The sequence below is a fragment of the Dasypus novemcinctus genome, chromosome 4 (assembly GCF_030445035.2).
Source record: "Dasypus novemcinctus isolate mDasNov1 chromosome 4, mDasNov1.1.hap2, whole genome shotgun sequence".
In the NCBI taxonomy this organism is placed as follows: Eukaryota; Metazoa; Chordata; class Mammalia; order Cingulata; family Dasypodidae; genus Dasypus; species Dasypus novemcinctus.
The window spans coordinates 6,065,804-6,090,125 of NC_080676.1; positions in this window are offsets into that span (position 1 = coordinate 6,065,804).

Here is a 24,322-nt window from a genome sequence, read left to right on the forward strand (position 1 = left end):
CTATGTTAATAATTAAGATTGGTCTATAATTGTCTTTTATTGCACTTTAGTTTTCTGATTTTGTTACCAAGTTTGTTATTAACTTAGCAGTAGGAGTTGGTGGCAGTCCCTTCTTTCCTCCTGAACATTTTCTGTAAGATTAGAGGCTGTCTCTTCCTTGAAGTTTTGTTAAAAATCATGTATTAAAAAAATGGACTTGGTGGCTCTGGTGGGCCAAAAACTTTGAACAGTGATTCCATTTCTGATTTCCAGAGTCTCTGGTAAGACTTTGAAAGGGCTGCTTCATGCTCTATCAAGGCCAGTTTACTATCCGAGTTTAGTAAACAAACTAGAAATAAATCCGTAGCTGGGTACTGCTGGAAGGTGCTTTTCACGGACCATCCCATAGGTTGTCATGCTCACCTTCTTTTTCAAGTATCTTGGTTCTAATGCACAAAAAAGCAAGTCTCACCATAAAGAAAGGGAAGGAGAGAGATGCTAATATCACTGACTTACAATGAACCCCAAATAATGCCAGACATGGTCTCTAATTTAAATGTGTGTTTAAAAAAGTAACACTGTATATCAATCATCTGGGCCAATTGCTATTATACCATCTTTAAGGTAAAAAAATGGAACACTCTCTAATGTCCCTCACGGTTTGGGCCAGAGATTACCCTGTAGTCTTGCAAGCAGAATTGATTCTAGAGTGGTGATCATGCAAAGGGTCAACCCAGAAATAACTAAGTAGCAAGGCAACGGAGGTGTTTATTTGGGGTCTTAGAATTGCTATTCAGGGAGCACAGATTCAGGTAGGAACCCAAATTATATCCCATTTGGCACTTCCAGGGAAAGATTTTTAAAGAAAACGATGTTTACTCTTGGTGGATATTTGAGGCGCTCCAAGTGTCCTTCAGGTTAGACAGTTCACTGAGTTCTTTATCTTGTGGTTTGTTTCTGGTGTCTTTAGGATTTTGAGGAACTTTGTTGCTTGAGGCTTGTCTATGTTGGGAGTTTTTGCTGTCTGGCTGAGATTTGCACAAGGGTAACTTCCAGAATGATCTCCAGACTTCATTTGAAATGTCTTAGCTCTAGTAACTCTATTTTGTTTTATTTATTTTTATGAAAGGCATAGCCAGCATTTTTATAAACAATCTCAGAAGTCATGTTTTCTGGGATCACATTTTTAAATTTGCAAAGTAAAATGTAAAATATTTCAAAGTACTTTCATTTTTAAATCTTGGGGTTGTCTCAGTTTAAGCGAAATTTTCACTTGAAATGAATACAGGCCTGCCTTGGGAATTACTTTCCAAATCTAAAAGAACTTAGATAAGCTTCCCTCTTATATTCAACTCTCTTTTGAAGAGAAACAAATAATGACTTTCAAATACTTAATATATTATAAAGGAATGGCAAAGGGAAATAAATTTCCTTTAATATAACTTCTTATGCTAAAATACAGGCACAGATCTGACTAAAGGAAAGTATTTTTCAGTGTATCAATTATCTTATCTCAAAACTGGGTATGCCCTGAAAATTGGGTTATAAAAACATGAACTTTATCTTTTGTTAATTCAGGATGCCAGAAACACCTGTTGGAGGGAGGACATCCTCTCACATATATCCAGGACCCATTAGCTAATTGCCAAGTAAAGCCAGCTTATGTCTTAGTTGGTCACTGTAACCCAGGAAGAACTTATTCTCATTCGCAAATAATCTTTTTCTTTCAGTACTCATGACAGAAAGTTTTGTGATTGGGTTTTTTGGACCTTATTTCAAGAAAATAGGATAAAATGGACTTTCAGTGAGTTGCTTGATATTCTCTTTTGTTTTTTCAGAATCTGTTGTGGGAAGCTCCAGAAACCAGCTTCTGGTTGTCTTCAAAGCCCTTGTGAAGCCCATATTACCTAAGAAGATTGTGGACATGTTTTTGCCTTATACTCCAGTGAAAATATATAGCTCTGACTTTAGCTCTCCTGGGCCATTATTTAAATTAGGATTTTGGGTTGGAGTAAAGGGTCAATTATCAGGGCATGAGAGAAAAGATATATGTGTGTGTGTGTGTTTATGGGTGTGTTTTATAAATGAATACAATAATACCAATAAAGTATACACTGATTTTGACTTATTTTTTTCTTTCCCATTCTCAGTTTCTCTAGTTCAGACTTAGCCCGTGTTTGCATAATCCCCATGCATCAGAATGCAGCATGACCTGTGCAATCACCCATCTCAGTGTCTGCTGTTCAGATATTTGGGAACTGTCTGGCTGGTGGATTTCCTCTTCCCATCCAGGAGATGTGGCAGCCGGCCGACATCCCTGATTCCGGGCTTGCCTGTGTCCACCTTCTGCGGTCGGCTGCCAGTCTCTGCATGAACACTCACTCATAATGTTATTTCTTGCTTTTCCCTTATCTCTTGGGATGTGCCAGTTATTATTTTTGTTGTGTACACCTTGTTCTTTGAAGTTGAGTCATTAACAGTGGTTTGATGTCAAGGAGAACCTCAGAATGGTGGTCATAAACTGTCTTAGTCCTTATTGGTTTTTTTTATGGTTTATTTTATTTATTAATTCCTCCCCCTTGCTGCTTGAGCGCGCTCTCTGCTCTGTGTCTATTCACTGCATGTTCTTCTGTGCCTGCTTTGTCTTCTCTTCTTGTCTTCTCTTTAGGAGGCACTGGGAACTGATTCTAGGACTTTCCGACGTGGGAGAGAGGCTTTCAATTGCTTGAGCCTCCTCAGCTCCCTGGTTTGTTGTGTCTCTCGTTGTCTTTTCCTCTGTGTCTCTTCTTTGCTGCGTCATCTCGTTGTATCACCTCACCGAGCAGACCAGCTTGCCTTCGCTAGGAGGCCCTGGGAACTGAACCAGGACCTCCCATGTGGTAGACGGAGCCCAATCGTTTGAGCCACATCTGCTTCCCCCTAGTTTTTACTGACCACCTTTCCTTTCAGTGGCCAATGCTAAGTGTGACATTTGAGAAGTTAAATCATTTTTGCAGCTGGACTAAAAGATTAGGCTGCCAGAAAGCAACGTATTTGGAATACTAGTAAATTTGTCATTGAAAAATTAATTCAACCTCCACACGAGCCGTGACTTGACTTCCTTTGGCATTTTGAGTGTCCTCTCCCTCAGGTTGTTTTTTTTCCCTTTTTATTTCAAAGGGCACTAATTCTACTTTTCATTCTCCCTCAGAAGATGAGGAACTTTATAGGAATAAAAGAATCTGTAATCTTAACACCATCACTGTTTAAATTCTTCTGTCTTTTTTCTGACCCATGTCGTGGGACTCCTGGTGTTTTTAATGTATTCCAGGGTGTGAAGCGCTGCTCATGGAGAAAGCAGAAATTAATGTTTGCGAGAGCAGTGGCTGGGAATCTGCAGGAGGTGGTTGGTGCACTGGGGAGCTGTTAAGGTGAAGCTCTGTGGTGCAGAGAGGATGGTCTACCAGGGGTTCAGAAGCGCTGGGTCGGCCCCGCTCCCATGAGGGTCTGGGAGAGATCAGTGCCCCCAAGGGGCACTGCGAGGAGAACGGCACTTGAAGAACAGCTGGACTCTGTCCCCAAATCCAAATATTGGTTCCCAGGAAATGAGGCTAATCTAGTGGGGTAGCTACGTTAGTATATTCTAGGTAGAGCTCAGTGGCCTCAAATCAAATCCGCCCCCTCTTTCCCCCCCCCCCCCCCCAGAATGTTCAGATAAGTGCGATCTTTCCTTCTTTGTGAACTCAGTCAAATCTCTTGGAGAGCAAAGTGGGGCAAGGAGATATTTTTGTGGTTTGCCAACCGATTCTGGTGTCTTCTCTTGGACAGTGTTGGCTTTTACAGCTTATGTTAGTGTAATCCGTGTGCACTCTGTTTCATGTCCTGCTGCAGGTAAGTAACTGTGTGCTTTCTGTTTTATTTTTTTTAAAGATTTATTTATTTTTTATTTATTTCTCTTCCCTTTCCTCCCCCCGCCCCTGCATTGTCTGTTCTCTGTGTCCATTGGCTGTGCGTTTTTCTGTGACTGCTTGTATTCTTGTCAGCGGCACTGGGAATCTGTGTCTCTTTTTTTTTTGTTGCATCCTCTTGCTGCATCAGCTCTCCGTGTGTGCGGTGCCGCTCTTGGGCAGGCTGCACTTTTTTAACGCTGGGTGCACTCCTTGCGTGTGGGGCTCCCTCCTTGTGCGTGGGGCTCCCCTATGCAGGGGACACCCCTGCGTGGCAGGGCACTCCTTGCGCGCATCAGCACTGCACATGGGCCAGCTGCACACGGGTCAAGGAGGCCCGGGGTTTGAACCGTGGACCTCCATGTGGTAGGCGGATGCTCTATCTGTTGAGCCAAATCTGCTACCCTCTTTCTGTTTCAAATGACTGCTTAGTATTTCACAAGCCATCCCAGTTATGTAACCCTCTCTCTGATATCTGGTTTTGGCTTTTTGTTCACTTTTTATTACTTTTTAAGTGTGTATGTGGGTGTATGTATGAGCAAGGGAGCAAGAGAGAGGGAGGGGGAGAAAGAGGGAGCGAGATGGTCCTAGCACCATTTTATGGTAGGGTTTAGGGGTGTGGTGGTGTGAGGCGGGCGCTTGTATTTGGAGTTTTGAAGTTGGGTGACCTGGGGTACTGATGGGAGCAGGATGCTTTTGCTCAAGACCATCTTCTATGCCTTGCCCGTCACGGGAACTGTGCGATAGAGCAGCTCTGCTGAATTCAGCTCAGCACTGTGCCCTGGAGAGCAGGGCCTTGTCGCCTTACTTTCTCAGCAATGTGGTTACAGGGCTTGTACCTACTAGGTGCTCGATTGGCTTCCTCTTAAAGGTGACCCGTATAAACATAAACTCTAGTTTCTGTATCTTAGTGCAAGTCACAGAGGAGAGGCTCTGCCCCGCATTTGTCGCAAGTGGAGCAGCCAAGCTCTGTGGACAACTGCACCGCCTGGAAAGATGCCATGTGAGCATGAAAAGAGGCTTATTATTCCAATGCTATAAGATGTGCCTAGCTATTTAATATACCACTATTGCCCCCTTTTCTGATTTTCTGAGATGGCCCACAATGATACCAAAAGAGCCATCCATGAAGGAACAAATTCTGTCAATCTTCCAGTTTTTTGATTTACAATATTCCATTACTTTTGTGACTTTTTTCCCTTTCCCCCTCACTGGATTGCATGATATTTAAAAAATGAAATTAACGGATGCTTTAGCTTGTTGCCACCAAAGCCATCAGAGCAGGGGCAGGGGAACAGAGGAGTTGTTTCAAATTTAATTTCCTTGTGTCTAGTTGCTTTGGCTAGTCTGTGTAAATGGATGAACAGCAAATAAAGAGGATGAACAGATAAATCAATATTAATGCTTTCCTTTCTGTGCCTTAGAATCAATCATGAGGCCATGGCTAGGTCGCAATTTTTGGCACCAATCAAAATGACAACTTTGGTTTCTGGGACCATTCCTTGATGCATTTGTTTTTGGAGGGTCGAGATAAACTACCTTTATGAACTACGGAAAGGTGGGATGCTGTCGTTTTCCCACCTGAGCCATTGTTTGTGTTGCTCTTGTGCCTTTTCCCTTTAAAGGACCCGATGAGCCCTCTGGTCCAGGGCCGTGTGCTGCTGTTCCTAACTCACCAGGGTGCTGGCCAGTGTTCCTTCCCTGGGAGATTGCAAGGGCCCTGCCAGCATCATCATCACAGCTCTTCCCACGAAGCATCCCACCTTTATGAACGAGGTCGCGAGTGAGCGGGGACACCATCAGCAGGACTGGCTGCATAGTTTGGGAGTCCCAGTGTGCAATGAAAATGCAGAGCCTCTTGTTCAAAAATCACAAAGCATTTCAAGAGGACCACCGCAGAGCAAGCCGAACGTGGCGCCCTTGAAAGCGCGGGACCCTGTGCAACTGCCCAGAGGTGCAGAGGCCGCCTTTCTTTTCCTCGCTTCCCTTGCCAGGTGATGCCGTGGCTCCCACTGGCCTCTCGGGTTCCTGCCTTCAGCCCCAGTACCGTCTCCCTCTTGACCAGTCCCCCCACCTCCCCAGCTGCAAGCCCAGCTCTCCTGCTCCCGGCTACGTCATCGTTAGCAAAAAGGGTCAAGGGGCCCCTGCCCGTCGCTCAGGCCTGCCTTCCTTCTCTCCACTTCTCTCGGCTCTGACTTTGGAATCTGACCTTGACGTTCAGGACTGACCACCTCTTCCCACGCCCCCCGCCCCCGTCTCTCCCATCCAAGCCGGCGGGACCTCTCACCTGCGTGAGGCAACGAATCGACTCAGAACTCTCCAGGCCTCGGTGCTCTCTTCGTGCCCTCCAGCCTCAAAGGGCAGGGCCTGGCTCCCTGTATCAAAACCCTCCGGTTCCTTCTGTGTCCTCCTCTGCACTCTGCTCCAGACGCTCTGGCCTCCTGGCGTTTTTTTCTGGAACAGATCCCTTCTATGCGCCTGGGGGGCTTCTCCCTTCAGTTCCTTATATGCACATACTTCGCCAAGTTCCCGAGGGGCCTGCAGGTCTGTGCTGTCCCCCTGCTTAGTATGACACCCCCACCCCCACCCTGCGCCCTCAACCCTGCTGCAGTTTATCTCCTTAGCACTTACCACCATCTGACATGCTATGTGCTTTACTGGGTATTTATTTATTGCCTGTATTATGCAGCTAGAAAAACTCCGCGAAGGCAGGAATTTTTGTCTGTTTTGCTCCCTAGTGTGTCCCAAGACAGTGCCCGCAAGTGGGGCGTGCACGTAGTGATGGTAAGAAGATTCATCTCTGCTGGAATCAGGCTTCCTTGGGTGGTTTCTGTCGTATCTCAGAGTTGTCGGGCTCTGGCCTGCTCTAGCAAGGTGGACACCTCCTCTTGAATATCTATACTCGTTCCTCATTCATTTATTCAGAAATGTGCTAGAAGCTGTAGATTCAGCCGTGAAAAAGAGAGATTGGTCTCTGGTCTTGTGATATTTACATTCTAGTGGGAGAGACAAAAATATGAAGCAAAAACCCAAAGGGGGGTGGGTAACATTCCAGAGGATTGTGACAAGGGGGCGGTGGTTGGGAGAGTGGTGGCCTCATGTCTGGGGTTCTGGGAAGGGGACATTTCAGATGAGACCGGAATGACGAGGAGCCGAAATGTGAGAATCTATAGACAGCAAATGTGGAGAAGGAGTGGGAGAAAGCTGGCACAGCTGGAGTGTGGCGAGAGGGGGCGGCGTGGGAGGGGTGGGACGGGGAGGGTGGGCCGAGCTGGCCAGGTGACGGTCTGTGGGGACAGGAAGTTCCACTCTGGCCCCCGGGCTCAAGGCCTCGGAGTCTGAAGCTCATGGCTCTCTGTCCCCTGAGCACTGGTCACAGGTCAAGGACTTGGGGTCGGGCAGAACTGGGTCCGAATTCCACGCCTGCCATTTATCAAGGGCACGACTTTGGGGTTTGCTCTCCTGAGCTGCGTTCACTCAACAAATGTGTATTGTTCCTTCCTGCTCAGGGCGATGTGCCGAACAGTTAGGCCCCTGGAGGCCTGGGGGTCCACCTGCCAGAGGGAAACCAGGCCCCGGGAGCCCCCTGCTGCACCAGGGTCAACCCGTTAGCTGCTGGATCCCGGGAGGTCAAGGGATGTCTGGGTGCAGTGGGGTGGGGCTCGAGGCAGTGGCTTGTTTCCTCGCGTGCAGAAGTACTTCAATATTTTCCTCCTTTAGCTGCTGGCTGTCAGAGCCGGATCCAAATGACCAGGGCACAGGCGGTGAAAGCCTAGCCCCTCCTGCCAGCTGCTAAGGGACTGGGAGTTGAATAAGGAAATTCAGAGCTCTGGGCGTACACCGTCGTACCGAATCTGCCGACAAGCCCAATCAGGAGCAGCTCAGCCCAGTGGTCAAGAGTGTGTGCCCAGACAGCTGTCTCTGCTTGGTCCCAGGCTGGGTCATCTTGGGCAAGTAACTTACCCTCTCTGTGCCTCAGTCCCCTCTTCTCTAAAGAGGAGATAAAATTACCTGGACGTGGTTCCAGGTTCCTGGCGTTGGTGTGAGGCTTGAATGTGTTCATACGGATGACGTGATTACAACAATGCCGCAGGCACATAACACTTCTTCCTGAGGAAACTGAGGATAATTCAGTAATTAATGAATCCTCCCAAGTGAGAAAGCGGGGAAGCCGGGAATACAACCCACGTCCTTGGGTTTAATCCTGTGTTCTTGCTATTCCAGAACATTACCTGCTGCGGGGGCAGTTAGTGAATTTTTATGTGGAGGTCTCTTTGGGCTAATTATCTGTGAAGTCAATATTAAGAGTAAGTGTTTTAGAAAATTGTATAGTCTAAAATATAAACCATAATATAAACCCAAGTGTAACCTTGAAAAAAAAAGAAAAAAAAAGAAAAGACTTTAAAGATTTATCCTGCAACTAATATGACCTCCTTGAAGAAAAGTTCAGAAAACAGAGGAAAAAAGGATCGACTCTCTGGTCCAGGGGTTCTTAACCTTTTTTTGTTCCACGGGCCCCTTTTCCAGACAGGTTAAAACCACGGACCCCTGATGAAGTCCACACTGTGCTGAGTGTTATTTAATAAATAGATCACAGCCGCACCAAGCCGGCCCCACAAGGATAACGCCATTCGAATTTCAGTTCAAGCTCACGGACCCCTGGTCACGAGCGCCTGCAGTCGTAGTTCAGCAGGCGTGTCCCTCCAGCAGGTAGCCGAGCCTGAGAAGCAGCACGATGGCCAGAAGATGCTGCTGCCCCGGGACAGACCGTGGCCTGGCGCAGCCTCTGCCCTCAGTTCCAGATACGTCTCGGTCCACCCTTGATGACTAAAACCACGGGGAGAGAGGAGGGCGACCGGGGCCCGGGCGCACGGGTGTGTGAACGGTAGGAGGTTGCGCCCTGATCCCTTTCTGGAAGGTTCGCAACGTCCATTGTCCCGTGGAAGGCTCCAGGGTCTGAAAGTGTGGCTGCCAAGGCTGGTGATTCAGGGAGCTGTTCCCAGACTTGCTTAATCACAGATTTAAAAAACATATAAGGGAAGCGGACTTGCCCCAGTGGTTAGGACGTCCGTCTACCACATGGGAGGTCCGCAGTTCAAACCCCGGGCCTCCTTGACCCGTGTGGAGCTGGCCCACGCGCAGTGCTGATGCGCGCAAGGAGTGCCCTGCCACGCAGGGGTGTCCCCTGCATAGGGGAGCCCCACACGCAAGGAGTGTGCCCCGTAAGGAGAGCCGCCCAGTGCGAAAGAAAGTGCAGCCTGCCCAGGAATGGCGCTGCCCACACAGAGAGCTGACACAGCAAGATGACGCAACAAAAAGAAACACAGATTCCCGTGCCACTGGCAACAACAGAAGAGGACAAAGAAGAACATGCAGCAAATGGACACAGAGAACAGACAACCAGGTGGGGTCAGGGCGGGGGTGGGGGGTGGGGGAGGTGGGGGAGAAGGGGAGAGAAATAAATAAATAATTAAAATCTTAAAAAAACAAAACAAAACATATAATACCAGTCACCTACCAAGAAATTGTATGCTTCAATAGAGTAGTAAGGAGAAAATAGGCTCTTTTGTAAAATGTTTAGAGAAACTGAGATAAAGACCTGGAATGAAAAAAAAAAAAAAAGATGCTTTCTAAGATGACCCAGAGGGGGGCTAAAAAAATGCCCCTGAATGCAGGAGATGCGTGGTGAAATGAGGGCACGAGGGAGATGAACGCCCTTTGACGTGGGAGTGTGCCTGCCTGCATGGGCACGCCTGGGGACACGCTGTGCCGACATCCCGGTCCCTCTCATCACTAAGGCCGTTAGTTTACCTGGACTGGTCTGCAGCATGTGTGGTGGACACTTTTGGTATCCCTTTGGCATCCGTTTCTCATTCCCTTTTATTGGCTCCCCTTTTTCCCATGAGGAGGCTCCCCTTCCTCCTTCTCAGCCTGCCCTGGCTCTCAGGGGGCTGCCATGACCCCGGAACAGTCGGATTCCCAGACGCTGCCGGCCGCAGGACCTGGTCCAGGAGAACCCCCGAGAGGTGTCGCCGCTCTCGCGGGCGGTGCTGGGGTGAGCACAGGCGGGCTCCTGTCTGCACTTTATTCTGGTCCATCAATGAGTTCGTCTACCCTGAGCCAAGGCTGCTCTGTTGTAAGTACTACAGATCATGAGAAGCCATGATGTTCCATAGGACGATATCCCCGAATTCATTCTTTAGGAATGTCTGGGGACGCTTTGTTCTTTCATGAAAAGTTAGAAATCAGCCAGCCAAATTCCTTCAAAACCCTTAAAGAAATGCTCAGTGAATCCATAGGTCGTTTTGGGGCTGACATTAAGATTTTGAATATACTTAAATACAAATATGGTGTTTCTCTCCAATTTTTGGGGTTGGTCTTAATGCTTTCAATATAGTTCATACATTTCTCCATAAAGATTTTGTATACATTTTGTTGGACTTATTTCTAGATACCTTACATTTTTGTCGCTATTATAAATAATATATTTTTTTGAATTGCATGTTATAATTCTCTGTACTAATACATTGAAATGCACTATATAGTGATTTTTATATATTGATCTTAAATCTAGCCATGTTTGTAGACTCTCTTATTAGTTTTAAAACTTTGTTTTAGATTGTTTTGGACTGGTGTTTCTCAATCTTCTTTTCATTATTGTCCCCACCTCCAAGGAACCTTCTTAGACAATTTTTCCCTAATTGCTTCCCCACCCCAATTACTTTTTTCTGTCCTATGTGGTTGCATCATTGTCTTTTTTTATATTTTTAAAAAGACTTATTTATTTATTTCCCCCCTTCCCCACCTCCCACCCTGCTGCTTTTGCTGTCTGTGTTGTCTTCTCATTTTTTTCTCCTCCAGGATTCACCGGGATTTGATCCTGGAGACCTCTTGAAGGGGGAAGAGGTTCCCTGTCAATTGTGCCACCTCAGTTCCTGGTTTCTGCTGTGCTTCACCTTGACTCTCCCCTTGTCTCTCCTTTGATGTGTCATCATCTTGCTGCGTGACTCACTTGCATGGGGCACTGGATCACCATGCCAGCATGCTTTCTCTTCTTCTTTTTCACCAGGAGACCCCAGGGATTGAATCTAGGTCCTCACATTTTGTATGCAGAAGCACTATCACTTGAGACACATCTGCTTCCTGCCATTGTCTTTTTGGTGCATTGCTTTGCCTAGTGGGTCTCTGGCGGGAGCCTGCGCCTCACCAAGCAGGTCTGGGACTCCTTTTTTTTTCTTTTAACCAGGAGGTCCAGCAGGTTGAACCTGGGTCCTCCATTTGGTAAACAGGTGCTCAGTTGCTTGAGCCACAGCCGCTTTCCCCCAATTACTTTTACTAGCATAGGTGTATTGTAAATCTCTTTATGCACTGTAGGTCTATCTGTGCTTTACATAGGAAATGATTAAGATTTTCTTTGCTCACCAAAAACTATTTTTTCCCCCTTTGAGGGTATCATCCCCATTGGGAATACATGTCTTTGAGACCATTTTCATTCCTCCTGAAGTACATGTTTTTCTTTGGGTCAGTTGGGACCCAAGCAACACTACACCTGGAAACACTTTAACCCTCCTGAGAGTTCTGGAATAATGCTGGAATGTCAGGTGCAGGCTAGACCTTTGATGAAGGAGAGGCTCCCTTCCCAAGAGCAGACCTGATGCTAGCAACGGTAACCTTTTTAATCAGTGCAACCCTTCGGCATTTACTCAACAGTCCAAATTCCCAACACTAGATTCAACTTGCTGCAATTTTTTTCCTCTCTCTGAGAATGCCCTGAGCTTTCTAGAGAGCCTAGGAGTTAATTAAAATTATAGGGAGCAGCTCAAGCAATTAGGTGCCTCCCTCCCACCAGGGAGTCCCAGGTGCGGTTCCCTGTGCCTCCTAAAAAGAAGACAAGTAGGTAGTGAGTGCAAACAATGGGGGTGGGGGGAGGGACGAGGGTGGAGGAATAAATAGATAAACATAAATAAATCTTTAAAAAAATTATAAATTAAAAAAAAATTATATTTGTTGTAGTTTATCCAGAATCTAGTTGTATATTAGAATAAGAGTCTTTCACACTCTTCTCTGCCAAATTTCTAGAAGCTGAAGTCTGAAACACTGAATATGTCTCTTGTGTATTGCAGTTTACAAAGCTTTTTCATGAACGGTATCTGTTTAGATCCTCACAACTTTTAAAATAAACATACTCAATTTTACCCATGTTAAAGCTATATGTGGGAAAACTCTGGTGGTAAAAACAATTCTTTCATGTTCCAGATTTATTTGATCAAAATATTAAAAAGGAAGAATGCATATTACTTTAAGATAGAGATTTTTATGGAGTGTAGTTATTTGAAGATGATTTGGGGCCATCTGTATGAATCATTTTGTTCTCATACAGGAATCTTCAAAGCAGGTGAAACATTCAAATGAGTTAGGGGGATAATAGTGTAAAAATGTGGTTGCCAAGTGCTACCTTTCACTTGATTGGAAGAGAGACAAGCATGGGTTTTAAGAAGTCAGGGAGAATAGCAGGGATTTCCTTTCCTCTCTGCTTTTATTTTCTAATCTCCAAAGGAAAAGCAGCAAAAAAAAAAAAAAAAAAGGCTGCCCTTAACCAAAAGGATCTTGAGCAAGACTGGAAGACAAGGGGCCTGCATTTCTAGCTCACAGAGGGAGTTAGAATGGACGGTTTTTAGGTTCGAGAATGAGAGTTGAAACATACTGAGAGAAAGTACTGGGAAAAACTTGCATTCTTTTGAAGTTTTAAAAACCATGTTTTCTCTTCCATTTTTTTAAACATGATGAGTAAATTAAAATTTTTTGATGAGGTAAACTTTATCAAGTATCTCCTTTCATGATTAATGCTTTTTGTGTCATGTCAAGATCATGAAGATTTTCTACTGTTTTCTTTTAAAACTTTTGCAGTTTAAACTTTCACTTTCGAGCTGTAATCCATCTCTCATTAATATTTATGCATGGTGTGAGGTAAGGGTTGGGGTCCAGTTTTCCCCATATATGTAATTGTCCCAGCATCATTTGGTGAAAAGATTTTTTTTCCCTGTTGAATTACCTAGGCACCTTTGTCAAACATCAATTGACCATGTATATCGTGCCTGTTTCTGGACCTTTTTTTCAATTCCATTGATCTCTTTGTCAAAACTCATTGAAATGTAAACTGAAAATCTGTATACTTTATTATATGTAAATTATACCTCAAAAAACAAATGATGCAGTGATAAATCTTACTCAATATCTGGGTCATATTTGCCAAACATATATAGTTTAGTAACTAGAAAACATTTGCTATCATTCTATTCCTCCTTTATATAAAAGTCTGTCTCGCCAACCATTCATTCAGTATAGATTTATTATGAGTTATTATCTGTTAGGCTCTGTGGTGGGCCCTGGGACCCATGGTTCCTATTCTGGAGGAACTCATAGTTGAGTGAGAATAGATGGATATGAAAATGACAGTGACAACCCAATGCAGGGAGGGTTGGGAAGTAGGTAAATGCAGAACATCGTGGGAGACAGAAAGGGGCATTGAACTAAGCCTCGAGTGGTTGGATGAGGGCAGTATTTGCCAAAGAGCTTGTGAACTAGCTGAATGTTTAAAGCAAGAAGGAACTGCCCTGGGGTTCGCGCCTGTGATAATCACAGTGTTGGAAAGGGGATGTAGGAGGTGGTGGCTGGGAAACTCATGGCTCTAGGCTAGATCAGTGATTTTTAAATGTTTTCAGGTAGGAGGGCACACAAGGCCACCTAACTAGTTGAAGGGGTAGCACCTTAATGGAAATGAAAATTAAAACCCATATCCTGTATGAGAGAAGCAGGGGGCAGGATTGTTGGGGAAATAACATGTAAATGTCCACTGCCATGGAGAATTGGGGAAGGGATGGGTCTTAGTATTGGGACCTGCCAAAGAGGGAGGTGCAGGACTAGCATCTGGGGGTGGGGGGTGGGGATTGGGCACTGAAAGACAGGATGACCACATGGGCATATGGTAGTCAATTAAAACATCTGTTTGCATCACAATTTAATTTAGGGAGAGTTTGTTGAAAACATTGATTCCTATTATGGAGGGAAAAATCGAATGAACTGAAAATGTTAAATAATAATGACCATTAACTGAATGACACTGTGTCCCAGGTGCTGTGCCCCGTCCTTTGTGTATATTAAATGTGATCCTATCTGTTGTCATCGCCATTTTACGGATGGGGGCGCTGAGTTAAGGAGCTTAAGTCACTAGGTCATGTCAGGAGTGGGTGGGCTGTGACGAAGACAAGGGTAGTTTAGTGCTGGAGGGAAGGGAGCCACGACAGGGCTGGGTGTGGGGGTGGGGGAGGGTCTTCACTGCTTACTGAGGTCTCTTCGGTAGCCATGCTGGCTGTATGTGCGTTTAAAGTAACAGTACTCACCGATTGCTGCCTAGCACTGGTGGCCAAGTGGCCATATCTGAAGAGTGTAGGAGGAGGCAAAGGAGGGGGAGCTAGTTTTGTGTGTGAAACTAAGAAGTTTGATAGTGTTGATGCATTTCTCTGGTTGTAGATGCCCCTTGGGTTTCTTAATGAAGTGAAAAAAATATTCAGGCTGAAAATCTGTTTTCAGGTCAATGAGAAACGGAACAGACAATATGTTACTAGCTTTTCTGTCGATTATCCATTATGTTATGAGGATTGTATGTTGAAACACTGCAGATAAAGTGTCTCAATTAAGACTTCAATTTAGATTTAATAAGAGTTATTATATGTTAATAAAAGATCAATTAGCAGTTAAATAGCCACTGATCTAGGTACAATAAGTATGTCAGAAAGACATCCAGTTGTCATTGAAATAACTGGAGATTACATGAGCAACACGTGAGCCATTAGGTTCTCAATATATTTGGGCTATAATGAATGTCAATGCATTTAATTGCCATTTAACAAGAAAGCTTAATGTAAAGTCGCACGCCTATTAACTCAGATACCTGTTCACAGTTCTTTAATAGACTCATTTATTCTTTGATTCATTCTACAAATATTTAATTAAGCACCATGCCAGGTAAAGTGAAGAGAAACATGAATATTGGCCACAATTCTTGCCTTCAAAGAAGTTAAAATCTAGTATTGAAATACGACTCACCTACATGGAAGAATAAATAAAGGGACAAGTTAGATAATAATATACTTTGCACATATTTTCTAACCGCCATCATCAGCATCAACTGAAATTTCTCACATGTTGTGAACAAGAAATAAACTTTTGTTGCTGGGAATCACTAAGATTTAGGGTTTGTTTGTTACTGCGGCATGATGCAGCAAAGCTGACTAACACGGTGAACATAAGAGGGATTGACAGAGTCAGGCCCAAGATGTGTGTTTTGGTATAGTTTTGTCACAGGAAAAGCTAAAGCTTTCTCTTCCTGGATAATGGAGAAAGGCACTTGACAAATGCCATAGCTCCCACCTAGGACAAGTAGGGCATTGATAAATGAAAGTTATTCTCAATATTTTTACGTCCAGCCTCTAAGAATCTCCTTTTTGGACCACAAAAGAACCTGGGAGGAAGGCAGCTATCAATCAATGTCTGAGTGATAAGATTAGTTAAAATGGTGACTTTTAAATTAGGTGAAATTTATCTAAAAAGAAAGGGACATTTGTGCTTTTTGTAAGTGGAGAGGCACCTTTTGGAGTGCATGCATAGCTACGTTCCATTCACTAGGAACTGCCCCCCTCCCACTAATGGGGGCCCCTGTGGCCCCGCTCCCACCTTCCATCTTTTCTACCTTGGCTCCCTCTCGCGCTAAGGGCGTTTGGAGGCAGGTGCTTTCTCCCCAGGCCCTGCTCTGGAAAGTGAGGCACCAGTTCCTTCCCCGCCCCCTTTTTTTCTGGGTCCCTTCTATCTCCAGGTTATTTCCTGCAGGACCAGGAAGGTTTTTCGTATTTATTTTTATTTTTTAAATCTTGTTGTCAGGCAGGAAAATGACTGATGTCATAACTACGTTCTCTTTCACTTTAGCATTTTTTCACAAACTTAGTGTTCAGGCACTGAACTTACTCTTCTTTTTCCACACCAGAAGGTTGGCTTTTTCTGGGAACTTTGAGAACTTATTTAGTTGCTCAAAGGAGAATAATCTCGATCTCTCTTCACACTTTTCCTGAGTGCACACAGAGGGCTGCAGCTGCCCCACTGCTCGGGGTGGGGCAGGTATTGGCTCTTGGGAAAGACAGGACTGAAAATTATTGGGTGTATATGCTGTCCCTTAGACGCCCCCAAACCAAACTTAGATTAGTTTCCTATATATACCTATATTGGTTGCTGTTTGACCTGTGTTCCACCAATAAATGAAATGGAAGCTTGAATAAGAGATGCACCACAGGTTGTCAGAGAGCAGGAGGGACAGAGAGTTCAGCAAGGGGAGGACACTGGAGCCAGCGGTGGCCATGAGCACATAAGTCCCCAGGAAAGTGCAGGAATCCAGGATACAGTGCAGGGCCTTCTCCTGACGTGGGAAAGATATCCCAGAAGGCTGGAAATCTGGGGCCACTCATGGAGATGACCCCTGAATTACATCGCAAGATAACTAACAACCAAAGGAAAAATCTGATTGAACAGTGAAAACTTTTAGCCAAATCAGGGTATTTTGAAGATGGGGTAAAAATTGTTTCCAAATTCAATATCCTTTCTCCATCTCAATTTAGATTTAGTTTAGATGAGTTTGTATCGACACAGTTAAACTTTAGCTTTAAAGACTGCCTTTGTAGTACACAGATTAGTTAAGTGTGAGTTGAGTGTGTCTTAAGAAATGGCTTCCCAGAGTCTGATTTTCGCATCCATTTACTTCCCTGCTGGCCGATGTTTTTGTCAGGGGTCATGGCAGATGGGAGGGATGCAAAGACGGAAAATGCAGGTCTTGGCCCTCAAGGGGGCACAGTGGAAGGTGACATGTGGGGAGGAGGTGCAGACGTGAGCAAAGCCCTGTAACATGTATGACAGGTCTAGGCTGGGCTCGGCCTTATTCGATCAAATGCCCAAACAGACGAAGGACCAGCACAGGGCAATTATTTTGCACTTAAGCTGCCTCCCCTGCTTGGTAAGGGGATGGTAGAGGAAAAAAGAACCGAATGGTGGAATCAGAGCGAGCTTCTTGTCATCGGACCCTCCCTTACCTTGGGGGGAGCCTGGTCTGGAGCAGGCATGACATTGCTGAGTGAATTAATCCTGGCCCCAGGAGGCACGGGATACTTCCACCAGCTCCACGCCACGTGCAAACGATAGACTTAGAGGCAGGAAAATGCTGATTTGAAGAGCAAGTGCTTAAGAGGAGTCCCTTGTTAGACCTCCAGGTCTAGCAGCCCTCGACAGAGCACACAGAGCATTCTAACAGAAAGGAAAACGTCCCTCCTAAACACACGCAACGATATAACAAAAGCCAACTTAGGAAGGTGGGCGACTCAGTTGTCTCAGCAATGTGGCATCGCGTTGCCATGAGTAGGAAACACAGATAACACTGGGAAGAAGGAAAGCATCACAAGCCCTCAAAGACGAAAAAGCCAGGATGCGGAAAGCAGCCAAGCCAAGCCCCTTCTCGTGCTTTTTCCTGAAGGGAGGGAACTTAACTTTTAAACAACTTCTTGAAAAAGCCAAAATAGAACCTGCTTGTGTGTAACCTGTGTATTTGCTGCGTGTTAAGAAATTGTGTTATCAGCGTTTCCTGTGTGGGGACCTCATTTAAAAGCAAAATTGTTAGGGCTGGTCATGTAATGCCACAGAGAAACAAAATGGTTTCACGTTAAAATGGGATTTGATTTTTTTTTTGGAAAATAGTTTATTAAGAATTAGTGGTATGGGCTAAGCCTACAGAAATGACCAAATGTAGATTGCTTTGCTCACCTGGGCCGAAGCGCATCATAATATTACACTGCAAAATGAGACAAATGCACATTCTAGAGAGATTGATTCCTGCTCTGCTTTCCTAGGCTGTATTCAGAAAATTGCTGATGTTTGTTTCCTAGGAGCAAGAAACCTCTGATTGTGGAAATGTGAGATGTACACACTTAGCCAAGCTTGTAAACTTGTTCTTGGAACAGGATGGGAGTACGGGAAAGTGAAGGGAAGGAAGGAGAGCAGGTGGGAGAGGGTGGAGAGTAAAAGCCTATTCCACTGTCACCCAATTCTAGTTATTAGAAAATGTGTATTAATGTTCTGTCTGAATCGACCTCCAGATAACTTTCCAAGACCTGTATTCTGGAGCCATGTGGAAAAAATTAGTTTTCTCTGGGCCATAGCAGATCTTTAGATAGTTGAATGATACCATGTCCTCACTTACTCTTCTCTTGTCTGGGCCACCAGTTCTCCAAGTGTGGGCTCTGACGAGTAATCCCAGCATCCCCTGGGATCTTGCTGGAAACACAGCTTTTCACGCCAGCCCCACCTTCCCCCATCTACTGAGTCAGACACTGTGGGCGGGGGTCTGGAAATCTGTGGTTCTGTAAGCCCTCCAGCTGATTCTGCTGCATGCTCCAATTTGAAAACCACTGCTCCAGGCTACGTATCTCTTGTTCATTCAACTCCCCCCACCTTAATTCATTCACTTACACATTCATATATTCATTTATTCATCCACCCATCCATTCATTCATACCACAAAACTTTGTGGGCCTGACACATTGCAGATTCTGCCTGGGACATGAAACGCACAGTTTGTGCACTGTGACAAGGGATGGTTTCTAGATCCTTCTATATCCTCTGGTTGTCTGGTTGGTTATAATTCTCATATGTGATCACTCAGTAGGATGTAGAACATCAGGACTGCTTCCTTCTTAAATGTAGCATTTATTCCACATTTTACCCACGGGTGGTTATGAGAGAAATTATTCAGTGCCTCCTTGAATTCAAGAGACGATTGAGCAAGGGTTTAGGAAAATGGAACAGGTGCTTGGGCAAGATTAATCTAGGAAGAGTGGTGAGGCCTGAGTTAGGAAGTCCCACATAAAACTGAGCCCCAGTGAGTCATGCCTCCCACTATTCAGGCTCTTGTGTAGTTCTGTCCCACAGTGATGCTGAGCGTGGCCATGGAACTTGCTTGGCCGCTGGGCATTAGAATTTATAAAGCAAGCAGACACTTGGTAAGTACTTGGGCAATGGACTTGCTCTCTTAGAACGTGTGGAATTCCAGCTTGTTACAGCCCTCTGGAGGATGAAGGACCATAGGAAGGAGAAGCCCAGATGTGCCAGCTGTTCTCACTAGACCAGCTAAGTCCAGCTTCAAGCAGACAGTCCCCGTGAATGCAGCTGCATGAGTCAGCCCAGGTGAGACCAGCAAAGGACTACTCAGCCAACCCATGGGAGTGCGAAGAAGGGTTTCAAGTCACTAAGTTTTGGGGTGAGGGAAACGGACTTTGGCCCAGTGGTTAGGGCATCCGTCTACCACATGGGAGGCCCGCGGTTCAAGCCCCGGGCCTCCTTGACCCATGTGGAGCTGGCCCACGCGCAGTGCTGATGCGCGCAAGGAGTGCCGTGCCACACAGGGGTGTCCCCCGCGTAGGGGAGCCCCACGCGCAAGGAGTGCACCCATAAGGAGAGCCGCCCAGCGCGAAGGAGGGAGCAGCCTGCCGAGGAATGGCGCCGCCCACACTTCCCGTGCCGCTGACGACAACAGAAGCGGACAAAAAACAAGATGCAGCAAAAAGACACAGAAAACAGACAACCGGGGGAGGGGAGGGGAATTAAATAAATAAAAATAAAATCTTAAAAAAAAAAAAGTTTTGGGGTGATTTGTAATGCAGCAACAGATCATTGATATAGCAAGGGCTGAGAAAGGGGTTAGGGCTATCACTTTTCCAGACAAACAGAACATTGGAGATGGGGAAAGGAGGAGACATCTAGAGGAAGCATGTGGAAGGAGCTAGCTTTTGCATGATGAACTAAAGAGAAAGGTCAAGGCTGGTTCTGAGATTTCAGAAACACCTAAACAAAACATATCTCTATTCCTGGAATGTGTGTTCTTAAGAGGGAAAAAGCTACTTTGGAGATTGTATTTAATAGTATGGGCTGTTGTTAGGGAGTTTAGCTAAACTGGCAAGATGCTTTGTCAGATCTTATCAGAACTGGGATACTAGGGGCTAGGTATATTCACTACATAAGGCTACATAATAAATCAACCCCAAATTTAGCAACTTAAAACAACAAACATTTATTATCTCCCAGTTTCTGTGAGTCAGGACTCTAAGTACAGCTTAGCTGGGCCCCCTGGCTCAGTTTCTCTTACGAGGCTGGGATTAAAGTCTCAACTAGGGCTGCAGGAGTCTCCAGGCTCAGCTGGGGAAGGATTCACTTCCATGCTTACACAGGAGGCTTTTGGCAGAATGCAGTTTTCCTTGTGGACTTGGGGGCCTCGGTGTCTCACTGGTTGTTAGCAGAGGCCTCCCTCAGCTCCTTCCCACGTGAGCCTCTCTAAAGTATCGAGCACAAGGTGGCAGATGACTTCCTCAAAGCGAGAAACCAGAGAGCAAGCAAGATGGCAAGCCAAAAACCTTTTGTAGCCTGATCTGGGATGTGACATCCCATCACCTCTGCAATATTTTATTGGTTAAAAATGATTTACTAGGTTAAGCCCACCCTCAAGGAGAAGGCATTATGCAAGGGCCCAAATGCCAGGAGGAGGACTGGGGAACCTTTCAGATGCTGCCCACCACACCAGTTTTGTGGAATGTGTAGTACCTCTGGGAGCATAGCACATAGGTGGCCACAGTTGTATAGGCTTGGGCAAGGTTTTCCTTTGTTTGGATGAGGAAGGCTAAAAACCATTCTCAAGCCACCTCCTAGGCTCGACATGTTCTCTGAATTGGCTACATTCTGAAGATAGCCTTACTCTTCCTTTGCTGAAAAGATCTGGCCCATCCATGGGATGGCTCCATTTTCTCTCCACTTCACTCCAGCACATCAATTCTCTCTCTCTCTCTACCTATGCTCATCTTTCCCTCCATTCAAAACTAAGTTCTCTCTCTTCAACACATTTGCTACCTTGATAAAGCCTTTTTTAAAAAACTCAGCTACTCCTTTCATTCACTATCAGATTCTTTTCTTATCACTCCCAAACTTTCTAAGTAAGTGTCTTTTAAACCCTGTACTCACTTTCTCGCCATTACTCCATCTACAACTTTCACCATTTGTATCCATCTCCACTTTGCTACTAAAACTGCATTCTCCAGTGTACTCTAGGACTTCCGTCCTTCATCACAGCCTCTGGCCCTTTGTTAGGCTTTGTTCTCTTTGAGGTCTTGGCAGTATTTGACAACCTCACCACCCCCTCTTTCTTGGAGTGCACTCCTTTGGTTTCTGGCACATGTGTAGTGCCCAGCATGCAGGAGACCCTCCAGATGTGGCAGGAGACAGTCTAAGTGCAGCCTGTTGCCTTTTCTTGGGACCCACAAATACCTCCTTAGGACCAGATAGAGGGTTCCAGGTGTGTTCCTTCCTCTACTGTCCCGAGCATATGTAAACCTTCACTGGCGATAAGGGGGCATGTTTTAAGACATCTGTCTTACCTCCCTAGTGGTATATCTGTTCTTGGTATTGGCCAGCAGATTGAGAACCCCTGGTCACAGGGGACTGACGTCCACTAGTGAAGTTGGCCTTGCTTTGTTTCTTCTCTAGGCGAGCAAACATTTTTTCATCACAGCCCATGTAAATCATACTTTTGCTGGCAACCCCAGCACCTGCAAACCATGGAATGGGTTGGGACCCTAGAACTAACTATTCCTGGTGGCAGGCCTTGTTATGTTCTTGCTACCCTACATAGTGAGACCCCTCCCCTCTTGTTACGCTCCATATGCTGAGACCCCTTCTTTGAGGTAGTAATAGATGTCTCTTTCTGACCGGCAATACATATTTGTAGTTGAATGAAATCTGTTGCTAGTTTCTTCTCCGACTTCTGTGCTCACTCCCTATCTGTCTTCTTTCTTGGCTTCTTTTCCTCTTCTACTTTCCCCATGAATATGAAATTTGTACTCAATTCTATGTGAAGTATTTATAGCTGGAGTATGGTTTCCGTAATATTAGTCAATAGACATGACCACCTCTCCCTTTCCCCCTTGTGAGATCCCCAAGAGTTTGGATACTTGGTCTCTCCTGGGTGATTCCTTCTCCAGACCCAGGAGGCAAATCATGGTCTAAGAACCAGTCATGGTGATCTTATTCCTCTTGTTAGGGATTGGGTTAGATATGAACATGCAAACAGTCTGGTCAATGGAATTTGTTTTTAGGATTTTATATTTCTTTAATGTAATTTTCAATGGATTTTGGGAGGAAAGAGACATATAAATGTGCTTGGTCTTCATCTCAAATTGGAAGCCCAACTACATTTGTTTTTAACACTCTGAACCTGTGTTGATGTGTATCAGTTATCTATTGCTGCATAACAAACCACCCCAAAGTCTAGCAGCTTAAAACAACAATGGTTTTATTTGCTCACAATTTGGTAGGGCAGTTTTTCTTCTAGTCTTGCCTAGGGTCAGTCAGTGATATAGTCATCTGGTAGGTCTACTGGGACTGGAAGGTCTAAGATGTTCTATTAACATCTCGTTGTCTGTGGTGTTGGGTGCTAGGTTAGTCTAGGGGGCTGGGACAGCTCATCTCAGCACCATGTGGCCACTCATCCTCCAGGCAGTTAGCCTAGGCTTCATTACATGCTGGATTCAAGGGAGTGCTCCAGGAAGGGGAGAGAAGACCCTGCAAGGCCTTTTAAAGCCTAGGCTTGGAAGTCACCTGTCATTTCTGCTACATTCTAGTGAACTATGCAGGACATGAAATAAGGCTATTTCAGATTTAAGGTCTGGGGAAATAAATTCTACCCCTTGATGGTGGAGCTGCAAATTCACACTACAAAGAGGCATGCATATAGAGATGGGAGGATTTTGTGACCAAGTTTTGCCATCTGGTATTTGTGTACTTAAGACTAAGTAGTTTTGGGAAGTGGATTTGGCTCAATGGATAGAGCATCCACCTACCACATGGAAGGTCCAAGGTTTAAACCCAGGGCCTCCTGACCCTTGCGGTGAAACTGGCCCATGCACAGTGCTGATGCATGCAAGGAGTGCCCTGCCATACAGAGGTGACCCCCCGTGCAGGGGAACCCGATGTACAAGTAGTGCACCCTGTAAGGAGAGCCACCCCATGTGAAAAATGCAGCCTGACTAGGAGTGGGGCCACACACACACAGAGCTGATGCAGCAAGATGATACAACAAAAAGAGATGCAGATTCCCGGTGCTTCTGACAAGAATACAAATGGACCCAGAAGAACACACAGTGAATGGACACAGAGAGCAGACAATTGGGGTGGGGGGTGGGAGGGGGGGAAATAAATAAAAAAATAAATCTTGAGACTAAGTAGTTTTATTGTTTTTATCTAAGTAATATGTGCTGAATATAAACTTCTTAAGATAATAGAAAAAACAAACAAACATAGAGGAGAACAAAACTATCATCTCAAATTCTGTTATGAAGTAACCTAATAACTTCAGGTGAATATCATTCTAGATTACTCTTTAAGTGTGCAAGTGGAATGAATAACACAGAAATAATTTTTCAAAAATTGGATCTTACTATACAGTTTTAGAAAAATAAAAAAGCATTAAATTGACTTTTGCTTGAATTTAACAGAAGAAAGAGAAACTGATGAGAAACTGAAGGAATTATGGAACTTCAGATAATGTTTCCACCATATAGATATTAGATCCTAAATGTTCTCCCTAAGGATACAAAGAAAGATTATTAAAAAAATTAAGAAAGCTAGAGTTATTATTTTTTAAGAGCCATGTTTAATTTTAGACATATTGATTGACTCTCTGCTATGAAAGATAAGGAAATTAAAACTTTCAATCTTCCTCTTGCCTTGCTTCCCACTCCCTCATCTTTGAGTTTTGTAGTTACATTATTTCTTTAAAAAGTCAAGATATAAAGTGTTTATACTCAGTAATTACAATTCTATTTTTCTATAATTTCAGTGATGTAGTCCTATATATATAATTAAATGGATTTACTACTTCTCATCTGTCCTTGTACTACAGCTTCTGCTTTCCTCAGATTTTTAGAAGTTATGATTTATAATTTATAATTTCTATTATATAATTACGTAATAAAATTCATTTAAAATAAATAAAATAAAATTGCTATTTAAATTATAACAGTCTTTGGTTTGCTGGATTTCCTTGTCAAGTCCTTTATCAAGACCTCATAAGGCAGAGCTGGTGTAGCTTGGTGGTTGAGCCCCTGCTTTGCATGTATGAGGTCCCAGGTTCAATCCCAGGTACCTCCTGAAAAAAAAAAGACCACATAAAGTTTGCTCTGTGAATTCTTGCATACATGAAAAATTCTGTCACTTGCCTTCATGTTGATCTGCCTGATACAAAAGTTTTGTGTCCTGATTTCTTTCCCAGAAGACTACAAGGA